At 43.3% G+C, this 13,117-nt stretch overlaps 1 protein-coding gene across 4 annotated transcripts in view; it reads left to right on the top strand.

Annotated features, from left to right (window-relative positions):
- The window catches only part of LOC137424489 (cubilin-like), a 425,110-nt gene that overhangs the window by 392,185 nt on the left and 19,808 nt on the right, over positions 1–13,117 (top strand). The gene's annotated exons all lie outside the window — the stretch shown is intronic.

Here is a 13,117-nt window from a genome sequence, read left to right as displayed (position 1 = left end):
ATTCCTCTTTGGGGTATGTAGATTACAGTCAATCTATGGTCGGATCCAAAGAACGTTGAGTGTGTGTTCATTTACCAAGTTTCTTGTGGAGAGATCGCCATTTGGTTGAAGCATTTGAGCAAGCACTCCATTCGAAACCCTTAATGAACGGCTGGCCTGGCAAGTGCTAGCTAGCTGCTTGGCAAATGAGCACACCCCGGGCTTCATCCCTTTCAGTTTTGTGTTAAACAGCAAGAACGAGTATCAAAAGTTCGCTACGAAAAACGCCATGGTAACGGCAGGAAGGGTCATGTTATTAACCCAACCATTCTGGGGTATATAGAGTACCGTAGATCTTCGCTCAATACTGTAAGTAAAACTTACCTCACGGATGTCAGGATTCCTCCAAATTTCTTAATTTAGTGTTATAAACAGCATTCGTAACTCTTTAAAAAGCTAATCATATGTGTTTGTGGTTTATAATATATTTACTTCCGACAGAGGCCGTTGCTCCCACGAAAACGCCATGATAAGCTATTTATAAACGTTGACTCCACGTTTGTTTTATGAGGAAAAACCCCTTGGGGAGGTGGGATATTATTGGTATTAATATTGTTTTGTAACAACTAATATTATGCTATAATCGTTTTTGTTAATAGAAGCGGCTTTGGAAAAACCCCACGATAAAGCTAGCTTAACATCGATATACACCTCAACATGCAACCCCATTGACGGCAATTGCGGGGAAAACGCGCTCAGGGGAGAAAACCCCCCTTGAGAAGGGGGGCAAATGAATGTGCTACAACCTTCATTGTGTGACCCTTAGTCATCCTGTCAAGTTTGGTTGAGATTGGATAGGTAACGATTGAATGTGTCGCGGTCAAAAATTCATCAGACACCAAATTGCGTATTTTCGTATGATCAGATTTCAAGCTAATGTGGCTGCCAAACCACCTGACATATGACATAAAAATGTACATTCTGCATATGTATGGGCAGCGGATCACGTTTGTGAAGTTTCGTGTTGAATGGATCAACGGTTTCTTAGATATAATTATTTAATATTTTCCTCCAATCCAATATGGCTGCCACACCATGCAACCAATGAAGTTTTTATGATCAACTTTTAAACGCCATTCCTACTCAATGACACACGTAAAGTTTTGAGTCTAGCGCATTGTTTTTTGGGGAAAATATGTTTTTTGAGGTTTGAGGTTAAATCCAATATGGCTGCCAAACCATGTGAACTATGATGTCATAACTTTAATATTTCAAAACAAATGGGTCATAGATCATGTACATGCAATTTCAGATTTTTATGATAAGGCATTCACTTAAAACATTTATGGCTGGTATACCACTTCACCAATTATGTCATCATTATCATGTTCTTATTCCCCATTGGAAGTACTTGACAATATGCCAAGTTTAAATTGTTTTTAAATTAGTTGCTTTTAATCCAAGATGGCTGCCATACAACGTGACCTATGCCATACTACGTGCCCGATGCCATCACAATTATCATGAAAACATTCTGCATGGGTGTCGCTCCTACCCTGAAAGTTTAGTCTCAATCAGACATGTGGTTACTGAGAAAAATGAGGTTTAGCCTGTACGGACAGACAGAAAAGCCGAAAACATAATGCCTCCAGCCACTTTCGGGAGCAGAGACATCAAAATATTTCTGCAAAGTTATATACACAGCCGCAATCAAACCTCACTACTCACGTTAGTTTGAATAAGTAAGCAACATGGGATGCAACCAATTGTTATGGCAAAAACGAAATGTGGACAACCCTCATTTAAGCTTTGACAGTTCCATCTATCATCTTCATTTGCAAAATATATAGTTATTTTGTTTATTTCATTTCTGATTATATAATGGGAACATCAAATAACGTGAGCAGCTGCAGTTGTCAACACGGTGAAACCAGCTTGCGCCAAACAACTTTCACTATGTATTTAAGTTCTTCATACCATCCAAGGCCAAATCAAAGGGGCTATTTGAGTGGACATAGTGTGGGATTGTTATTTCGAGAACAACCTGAAATTACAGAAGGAAGGAAGCGTGGAAAATAAGCAAAAATAAGACTTGAAGGATCAAATTTCCGACCAACAAACTGGCAGCAGTTTCTTATTATAGTCAAAGACAGGAAGTTGGAGCTCTTTGCCTTTCTGGAAAAGCATGCTGTGCAGATTCCAGCAGACAAGCTAGTGGTTGCCGCACATAGACCCAAAGTTTTCTGAAGCCACCAACAAGATAGAAGGCAGCTTTTTCCTTGCAACCATGAAAAGGCAGATACCCGAATGCTCCTGCACACATCCCCCACTGCAAGGCAATATTTCCAGAAAGTAACTCGACGTACGATAAACGCTGATGTGGTTGTTCTAGCTGTGGCTGTCACCCCTAGAATTATCATCAAAGAGCTGTGGGTGGTGTTTGGACAAGGCAACAATTGAAATACATCCCTGCCCATGAGATTGCCACATTTATGGGTCCCACATTTATGAGAAGTCAAAGGTCTTCAAATGTCCCATGCCTATAATTATGGCTAACTATGGTAGAAAATATTGTTGCGATCCCAGGGTGAACACCCCTGGGTACAGATAGTCGAGCAAGCTTAACACTCCGAGGTGTTCAGTCAACAATGGCGAACCTTCTTTATATGCTCGGGGGAGGGCAGTGAAGGGTAGAGAAGCTTTTACCTTTACGGACACCACTGGACGTCTTCGAACCTGGTAATCAATTCAAACCGACACGGAATTATAATGCTAAATTACCGGTTTTATTGAAAGAAATGCTGGTAACAAAAGAATGCACGGGAAAACTAATATTCCTAATCGAGGGACCCTCCAGACGGACTCGTATACAACACAAGGGGAAAAATAAAGGTGAAAATAATGTTGTGTTCGTGAGGTGCATTTGCCTGCATTCCTTCTGGCGTCCATGACCTTCCGGGGCCGTCGAAGGTCCCACGTCCCCACGTGGGAAATGCACGCACTGGCGCGAAGTCCATTCATAGGGCGCAGTTCGCTCCTCTAGCCGCTGAGTGTGAAACGAGGAGGCCGAGCCAGTCCACTCTCTATCTGCTCCAGACAGCACCCAGACGACGCCCAGATGGCACCAACAGGCCAAGGAAAGGACAATGCAGTCACTCAAACCAATGAAAGCCAGGGACCATGAAGACAAAATGCCGGGACACGACCACCCGCGATGAAATCCAGATGCCGAGAGAGATGCACACGCGGCCGCTCGTCACCAAAACCAGGACCCAAGAGAACCGATAGTATTTGTGACCGCACCGCATCAATGTCCCCACACAAGAGTGTAATATGCGACTATTATGCGTTTCAATGTCCCTCGCGCAAGAGGACAAAATGTCGGGACTCAAGTCTTTTATTCTCAAAACTCTGACATCATCGACGATCCCCATGTTTGCTCGAATCAACGAGTCCCTCTCATCGCCCTATGGTACCCTAACCAATCGTTCTTTGGGGCATGGCCTCACAGACCTGCTTGCCTTTGTGATGGTGTTCAGTGGTATCATTTCCGGTGCTCAATGTCCTGCTTCCGGGTACTTTTATTTAATGTTTATTTTAGGTGTAGCATGCATGGCTGGTGTGGTGTGTCATAAGGAACAGAGGAGAAATTACAGAGGCAATTTACATACAGGGGATTTACTCTTAATCCCTAACTAATTAACATAACCCCACCCCTTGTCATCGACACAAAGATACTCTTACGTGACATCCGGTCTAATAGATTCCCGACTTATGGTACATGGGGGTTTCTTCTTCTTCATGACAGTCGGAGAACACAACCTATACAATTCTACCTGGACTACTATATTCCATTTCCTACCCCCATAAACGTAACAATATCATGGTTTTGGATTGGGGACGATCGGAGATGGTGGTTGGCAGCTCTCTTGAAGACCTGGAGGAAAGAATGAGATTGAAGGGGATGAGCAAGTTGATTCCACAGGCAGGAAAAAACAGTAACAAATGGGTGGAGGTGAGAAGTGATGCTGTATTAATTGAGTTTCATCAGATGGGAGTTGGTAGTGGAACATGCGAGTCCTGCAGAAACCTGGGGGTTGGGGGCATTTTGTAAGCACCGAAAGAGCAGAGGGAGGGAGCAAGACCAGAAAGGACGTGGTAGAATACAGAGCCCGCTGATCTGGTTTGCCATGGCGAAGTGATCAGCCTATAGACTCGGCTTCATTGCGGGAGATTCCAATAATTTGAAAAGCCTTGGTTTTCTTCAGCAACAATCGGATCAACATGTGAGGCAAGAGAGCCAGCCCAGAGGGGAGAGCAGTGCTCCATTAAACTGCAAATGAACGCCTTTTGGGTGGATGGTACTTCAGATGTGTCAATGATGTGATACAACGGAGAATGCCCAGTCTGTTGCTAGATTTGGATGCCAACGTTGAAATGTGGTTTTTCCAAGAAAGATCATGGCTGATAGTGAGACTCAGCAGTTTTAAAGACTGAACCTCCTCAAGAGGGTTGTTAAGAAATTCGATCAGAGGGCTTGCAAGGTAGTCCTTCCAGACAGAGATAGTGAGAGTGTGATATTGGAAGACATATTCCAAGTGTTTGACCAGTTTGTGATATTTTTCAAGGTTTGAAGAGAGGGAATATGCTGCAGCCTGCCTGTCTGAAGGATGAGGGATGTCTTCACAAATGGTAGAGCCATCAGCATACATAGCAATAAGCACAATTGTTCACTGGTCTGGTCGGGCTTGTGGACTGAGTACACATTTTTGCACTCTGAACAAGCCCCAACTTATCTGGATAGATCTCAACAATTTTGCCCAAACGCTATGAGTTCCTGGATGAACTTGAGTCCACAATCAGTATAACACTTCGTCCACCTTTTCCAAAAGATGTTACTTAAATACTGGACTTGCCTCCAGAGGCGACGCACATGCAAGTCCTCTTTTGCGAAGACACCTGGTGGCAAATTCTGCTCTGCCTTGAGCAAAAGTAAGTGGTTCGGAGTAAGACACTCCAGATCATTTGTATCACCTGAAACTCTGGTCAAAGGTCGACCATTGATGATCGCCTCAATTTCCACCATCATAGTGTGGATGCTGTCGTCGTCAACCACCTGTTCCTGCAACAGGCTAACCACGATATTTCGTATGGTACGAATTTGCCACTCCCAGACTCCTCCATTATGCGATGCACCTGGAGGATTGAAAAGCCAGGTGATGTCACGCCACTGTAAATAAAGGTGAATGGCAGCTTGATTCCAGCCAGCTGTGGCCTCGCACAGCTCACGCTTAGCACGAACGAAGTTGGAACCATTGTCTGACCGGATCTGCCGAACTTGACATCTTCTGGCAATGAAACGGCACAGGACGTTGATGAATGCATCTGTGTCAAGGAATTCTGCTATTTCAATATGCATAGCACACATGGCCATGAAAGTAAAAACTGCCCCATAGTGCTTAACCATGCCACGACCCCGCCGGACTAACAAGGGGCCAAAATAATCCAGACCCACATGGGTAAAGGGTGGATCAACTGCCTTAACGTGGTCTGGAGGAAGGTCTGCGATCTTATGTTCCATGGGTTTGCCATGGTATCGACGGCGATCCACATATTTATTCAGCAATCGATGAGCCCCCAATTCATGGCATGTGAAAAAGTAAGTACACCCCATGTAAAGTTTTGACTTTTTCAACATATTTCAACATACAGCTATTTGATCTTCATTTCAATAATATTGATAGATTAATGTGATATAATATAACAAATATCATGAAACAATTACATTTTGTAGTCCATTGTATAATTTAAATAAACATAAATGCAAATTTTGCATGTAGAAAAAGTAAGTACACCCTTGGCTCTAATAGGTGGTATTGCCTCCTTTGGCAGTAACAACCTCAAGTAGGCGTTTCTTATAACTGTCTACCAGTCTCTGACATCGACTGGGATAAATTTTTGCCCACTCCTCCATGCAGAATTCTTTCAGCTGTACGGTGTTTGAGGGGTTTCTTGCATGCACAGCTCGTTTCAAATCCCCCCACAACATCTCGATGGGATTTAGATCCGGGCTTTGACTTGGCCATTCCAGAACCCTCCATTTCTTTCTTTTCAGCCATTCCTTGGTGGATTTACTGGTATGTTTAGGGTCATTGTCATGTTGCAAGGACCACCTTCAGTTGAGCTTCAACTTTCTGACAGATGGCCTCACATTATCCTCAAGCACCCTCTAGTACTGGGGTGGGGAACCTCCGGCCTCCGGGCCGTATACGGCCCGCGAGACCGTTTGATCCGGCCCGCGAGGCAATTCATCTATCTATAAAAAAAAAGTTTTTTTTTTTTTTTTGTATACAAGATCGAGGCTCGTGAAAGAGCGAACATTAATCACACAGAAAGACAAACCGACACATAAAACATATAACATCGGGAGCAGTAGACAAGATGGGGAGAGAGGGGGAAGGACACAAACACAACATTTGAGAGCAGGGACCGAGAGACATGGAGACATCGAGAGATCTGTGAGAGGGAAAGGGCTTTGGGGGGGGGGGCATGGGAGGGGGGGGGGATGGGAAGGGGGGTGGGAGAGGTATAAAACATATGGACACTGCCAGGACTTCCAGGAAAGAAGTTGGAATTTCAAACAAGGTGGATCTGGGGTGAATTAGCGGGGGTAGAAAAGATCAAGGTTTTGGATGGGGGAAGATAAGAGATGGTGGTGAACAGCTGTTTTAAAGACCTGGAGGGAGGAGTGGGATTGAAGGGAGTGAGGGAGTTTGTTCCAGAGGCGGGGGAAAAGAGGAATGAAAGAGTGAAGGTGAGCAGAGAGCCGAGATTTCGGCAGTTTAACCATCAGAGGGTTGCTGGCAGATCTTGTGCGACCTGTAGGAATATTTGGGGGACAGAGCACAGAGAGAGCTGGGGGTGCAAGGCCGGAGAGGAGTCGGAAGAAGACAGAAAGACCACCTACCTGCCTGCGGTGAGTGAGTGAAAGGCCCTCAGATATAGCTTCATCGCGGGAGATTCCAATAATTCTGAAAGCTTTGGTTTCAACAGCGTGAAGCTGAGCTAGGTGTGAGGCAGGAGCACCGGCCCATAGGGGAGAACAGTATTCCATTGAGCTGCGGATGAAAGCCTTGTATGTGGTGAGGAGCTCAGGTGTGCCGAGGAAGGACTTCGCACGACGGAGGATGCCCAGTCGGCGACGGGCTTTGGAGGCCAGCTTGGAAATGTGGTTTTCCCAAGAAAGATCATGGCAGATAGTGAGACCCAAAAGCTTGAGCGACAGAACTTCTTGGAGAGGATTGTTGAGAAAGTAGATGGGAGGGTTGTCCAGTCGATCTTTTCGGAGAGACATAGTAAGAGTGTGAGATTTGTCCTCCCTTTGCTCGAGTTCTACAAACTGTATGTACGTGCTGAGGATTTTCCCATTCTGAGGAGACATGCACTGAAGTTTGCATCACTGTTTGGGACGACCTACAGCTGTGAGCAGTTCTTTTCAAAACTGACTCTTGCAAAGACTCGGTTTCGCTCAAGACTGACTGACCCAAACCTGCAAAACCAGCTGCGAGTAGCATCATCATCACTACCACCTGACACCAAACGCCTCGCCAAAGAGAAACAGTTCCAGCCATCGCATTAGGTGAGTCCGATATATGTATTCAATAATTTAGCATGGCCCTCGAAGGATGTTCTAAAAATCGAAATGGCCCTCGACAGGAAAAAGGTTCCCCACCCCTGCTCTAGTACAATGAAGAATTCATAGTGGATTCTATGATGGTGAGCTGCCCAGGCCCTGATGCAGCACAGCTGCCCCAAACCATAATATTTTCACCACCATGATTTACAGTTGGTATCAGGTTCTTGTGGTCAAATGCTGTCTTTGGTTTTCGCCAAACATGTCTTCTGGTACTGTGGCCAAATAGCTCTACCTTCGACTCATCTGTCCAAAGCACATTGTTCCAGAAGTGTTGGTCTTTGCCTAGGTGTTCATTGGCAAACTTTAGTGTTGTCCTGATGTTCTTTCTGGACAGCAAAGGTTTCCTCCTGGCACACCTCCAATGTAGATCAAATTTGTGCAGCCTCTTTCTAATGGTAGACTCATGCACTTTTACATCAACAGTGGCAAGAGCTATCTGTAGGTCCCGTGATGACATTCTGGGGTTCTTTGGGACTTCTTTCAGCATCTTGCGGTCTGCTCTCGGGCTGAACTTGCTGGGGCGGTCTGGCCTGAACAAGTTGGCAGTTCTTTGGGATCTTCTCCACTTGTGGATGATCTTTCAGACAGTCAAATGATTGATTTCAAATTTTTTGGAGATCTTTTTAAATCCCTTCCTAGACTCGTAGGCATCTATAACCTTCTTTCTGAAGGCTTCAGAGAGCTCTTTTGATCTAGGCATGGTGACGCCGCACACTTCAACAACAAAGAGCAAACCAAACTAAATGTCTGAGGTTTAAATAAGACAGGTTCCTCCAAGATCCTCTCTAACGATGTTCTAATCATTTGCACCTGAGCTGGTGCACCTGTTTCTAATTTTAGGTATTTGAAGTAGTGATAAATGTCGGGGTGTACTTACTTTTTCCACATGCGAAATTTGCATTTATGTTTATTTAAATTATACAATGGACTACAAAATGTAAATGTTTCATGATATTTGTTATATTATATCACCTTTATCTATCAATATTGTTGAAATGAAGATCAAATAGCTGTATGTTGAAATATGTTGAAAAAGTCAAAACTTTACATGGGGTGTACTTACTTTTTCACGTGACTGTACACCATCTACATCTGCTTGCTGAGGCATTGTGTTATCACCATCTGCCCTTCGGGGCGTTGCACTGTCATCAACTGCCAGTTGTGGTATATATTCAGCGGCGTCACCGGTCATCAATGCCAGCAGTTATAAAGTGGCAGTTCTAGTTTCTATTTATTATTGTATCAAAGCGGTAAGGCGGAGGACAACCGGTCATCACTGCCAGCAGTCATAAAGTGGCAGTTCTAGTTTATCAGAGAGTACGCTAGTACTCTCTATGTCGGGATGGTGCGGAAAAAAGTGTCGGTCCCATCTGCTACATACAAATCTAAAGTTGGAGTATCTTCTTTAAAAAGTCGCTGAGGCTACATATGAGAGCCTACCTTATCTGTTCAGCTGATTGTCGAGGCAGGGACGACTTTTCAGTTCTCCAGACCATGGCAAAAGCAAAAAAAAGCAAAAAAACGAGATCGGTCAAACCCGGGAATTCATCTTGTCGTTCATAATAATCTTCTTCAGAGGGCATATTTCTGAACTGCCTCTATCAATGGCAATGATTCTGCTACCATCCGACAGTTTACTTTCTGCAAAAGCAAACCACGTGATCAATAACCATCTATAGTCACGGTTTCTCGGCGACAGATTCGCTACGCCAGCGCATTACTGATGCCGTCGTATAGAACAGACTGAACAAGGGATTTCTTTTTTGGATTTTTTTTTGGGGATTTTTTTTTTGGGGGATCCACTCGAACTCTGAATCTACTATAAATGGATGAGTTGTGTGTGTGTGTGTGTGTGTGTGTGTGTGTGTGTGTGTGTGTGTGTGTGCGTGTGTGTGCGGCATACCTTTTGACGTTTATTAATTAATTACGTACTATTCATATGTACTGTACCTTTTAACCATTTAGACTGCTGAGACCCCTTAGACCTTGGAAGACCCTTTAACACTTGAGACCCAAAAGATCCCAAGGACCCAAAACACCCAGATGACCCAAAAGTCCTTGATTACACAAAAGACCCAGGTGACCCAAAAGACCTCTGAGGACCGAAAACACCCAGATGACCCAAAAGTCCTTGAAGACCCAAAAGACCTAGATGACCCAAAAGTCCTCAAGGACCCAAACAGTTATTGATGACCTAAAAGTCCCCGAGGACCCAAATCACCCAAAAATCCCCAAGGATCCAAATATCCAAAAGTCCTTGATGACCCAAAATAACCTGATGACCCCAAAGTCCCCAAACACCCAAAAGTCCCCGAAAGATCCAAAAATCCCCAAGGACTCAAAAGACCCAGATGACCAAAAAGTCCCAATGAACCAAAAGTCCCCGAATACCCAAAAAACCCAGATGACCCAAAAGTCCCCAAGGACCAAAAAGACCCAGATGACCCAAAAGTTCCCGAAGACCAAAAAGACCCAGATGGCCCTGATGACCCAAAAGTCCCTAAACACCCAAAAGTCCCCGAAGATCCAAAAGTCCCCAATTAAAATTTGTTTCAATGGACCAACGGTTCCCCGAGTTTAATAAATATTTGAACTAACTTTTAGTGTTCCTTTCATCTTTGTTTTGGCATACTGCATCGACTGGAGTGGTAAATGGTCAATTAATTGATATTTAAATATAAAGATCCTAGTTTCCTTATGTATATGCCCTATGGTTACTGTTACCTATGGTTACTGTGATTGGGGATTTGGGAGAAGTAGGTGGAAGCAGGGGGTGGGAAGGAAAAGTTAAGCCATTAAAAAAAAAAAAATTATGCCAGACACCCTCAGTATGCCACTGGTGAGCAAGTCTATAACGTTTGTACTACAACATTTGTAAATTAGTAGTAGAACAGCATCCACTCAAATATTCTAATAATTATTCAGACGGTGAATTTCTCAGCTGGGCCTCTCTCAATGGAAATGACTGGAGTTTCACTTGGTGCAGAATCCTTTGTTATAATTTGTTTCTCCAGTTCATTTATATAGTTAAATATTTACAGATACTCTCTGAGAGTGTGTTCTCTCGTACTCAACCGACGACATAGTAGTTTGTCAAGCCCGAGCCCTTCTCCACGCCTGCTCGATCAACCCTGAACCTTGCTATGCGCATGCGCAGATAAGAAAGCGTGTCACGTGTACAGTGTGTTTGACTAATGTCTTTCTGATGATTTATAGTGACGTATTTTTGTCTGAGGAGAATCTACTCAAGTATTACCGAGGTCTTCTGATTTCTCAGAACCAGGATTTGGATCCTACAGATAAATACTTATATCTTGTCTTGAAAAAGTTCTTCATTGAAGTTAATTTTACAAAACTATTATCAGAGGGTGCACTGGCACTGTCGAATCTACGTACTAACGTTGGGATAATGCGGATAAAAAATTGTCAGCCCCACCCACTGATACAAAACGAAGGTTGGAGTATCTTTTCGTACTCTCATAGTAGTTTATCGAGCACATTTGCAGTTCGAGTGTATAATAAGTTTTATTGACACTTCAAGTAAGCAAAACAGTAAAAACCACGAGAGTGTCTTTCACATCCGGCCATGCATAAATTTCTCGAGAGAGAGGCTCCGCCCCTCCCCTCTGTCCACACCCTATTGGTTAGAGGGAAACCACAGCAGTTATTTGGGGCATTTCTAAGTGCAGGTCATTGTGTGGCCTGAGGCTGGATGAAGACATTACTCTGAGAAACGAGCAATAAGACAGAGCTGCTAGATACAGTCAGGGTTACGTAAGACAATATAGGAACACATGCAGTGTTTAGAGAGTAGCTAAAAGTTTTGCCATCACATAACAATCACTGCCTCCAGGCTAATGTCTAGGGCTAGACCTAGCTAAATGTATTAGAAGCTCCTATATTTCATTTCTGCATAAGTATAAGAAGCTCCAATATAATTTCAGGGACTTCTTGCAGCTTCAGTTGTCTTTCCAACTTTTCTTTTTTTATCAACTTAGTGTAACCAATCACAAATACAGATAATTATAGAATGCTGTTATTAGAGATGTCCATGCAGTTTGTAAGAAGTTGATGATCATGTGCTGATATTATAACATTGTACTCGGGCTGCTAATTTGTAGAGCCTCAGTATGTGGCTACACTACAGGAGTAATCAAGTACTGTTGTAACCAGTGGAGTGTTTGTAGTTGCTTGAAGCAATAATTGATGAAGTGTAAATGAGGCAGTGATGTAGAGATTGTTATGTGATGGCAATACTGTTAGCTACTCTCTAAACCAACATCATCCCTATCTTATTTAGGACCTTTTTTAGACTGTAGTTTGTCATCCCTACATTGCCTTTTTAATTTAGCATACATTTTTTTATTCACTTGTATTAACTAGTACCTGACTGCAAAGCCGCAATGAGCCGGCGAAGCCAAAGCCTCTTGCCACTATTTTACCCATCACTATGGCATCAGTAGGTTAGGTAGTTGGTAGTAGGTAGGTGTAGTAGGTGCCGTACCTAGTTCAAAATGACACCATTTGCATTCTGGATGAGATTAAAATTTATAAAATTTACTTCTTGATTAATTCGGTGAATTCCGCCTCAACTTCGGATATTTCCGGCCGTGAAAAACTATGCCCTACGGCCGCGAGATTTCTAAAAAATAATTCTTCGTCAATTTTAGAATATTTGACACCCGTTTTCAGCGTCCGAAATGTGGTAAAAACCTTTTTTGAGATATTTTTTCAAATGCTCGAATCTCATTGGTTCCGGTTATTGGTGACAATTTTCGTTGAAGATAACCAGGCCCGTGTGGGCCCGGGGAACGAGGTTGATCTTAAAGTATTTTAATTACAAATTAGAGGTGCATTAGATTGTGAATCAAGCAAAGACGGGTGAAACAAACTCCTATTGAACTTTTTCGCAATTTTTTAATGCATACGTCCGCATCCGGAAGATGGCGGCCTCCATTGAGTGATTTGGTTTTTGAAATATTTTTTCAAATGCTCGAATCTCATTGATTCCGGTGTTTGGTGACGATTTTCGTTGAAGATAACCAGGGCCCGTGCGGGCCCGGGGAACGAGGTTGGTCTTGAAGTATTTTAATTACAAATTAGAGGTGCATAAGATTGTGAATCAAAAACAGACGGGTGAAACAAACTCCTATTGAACTTTTTCTCAAATTTTTATGCATACTTCCGCATCCGCAAGATGGCGGCCTCCATTGAGTGATTTGGTGCGTCAAAGCTTGGAATTCTCAAAGGATCCAGCATAATTTGGTTTTTCAACATAATACGTACGCGTTCATTCACAACACCGGCTTCGCCGGCTATTATTACCAATCTGATTGCTCATATCCAGAGCTCTACTTTAGTTTCACAGAGTGACATTTTTCTTTCAAGAGATATAAATGAAATGTGCACAAGTCTTGTGTTGGTTTTGGAAAAGCTCGCAGG

This window comes from Myxine glutinosa, chromosome 4 (genome assembly GCF_964187855.1).
Source record: "Myxine glutinosa chromosome 4, kmMyxGlut1.1, whole genome shotgun sequence".
NCBI classification, from domain to species: domain Eukaryota; kingdom Metazoa; phylum Chordata; class Myxini; order Myxiniformes; family Myxinidae; genus Myxine; species Myxine glutinosa.
This window is presented reverse-complemented; position numbering and strand designations above follow the sequence as displayed.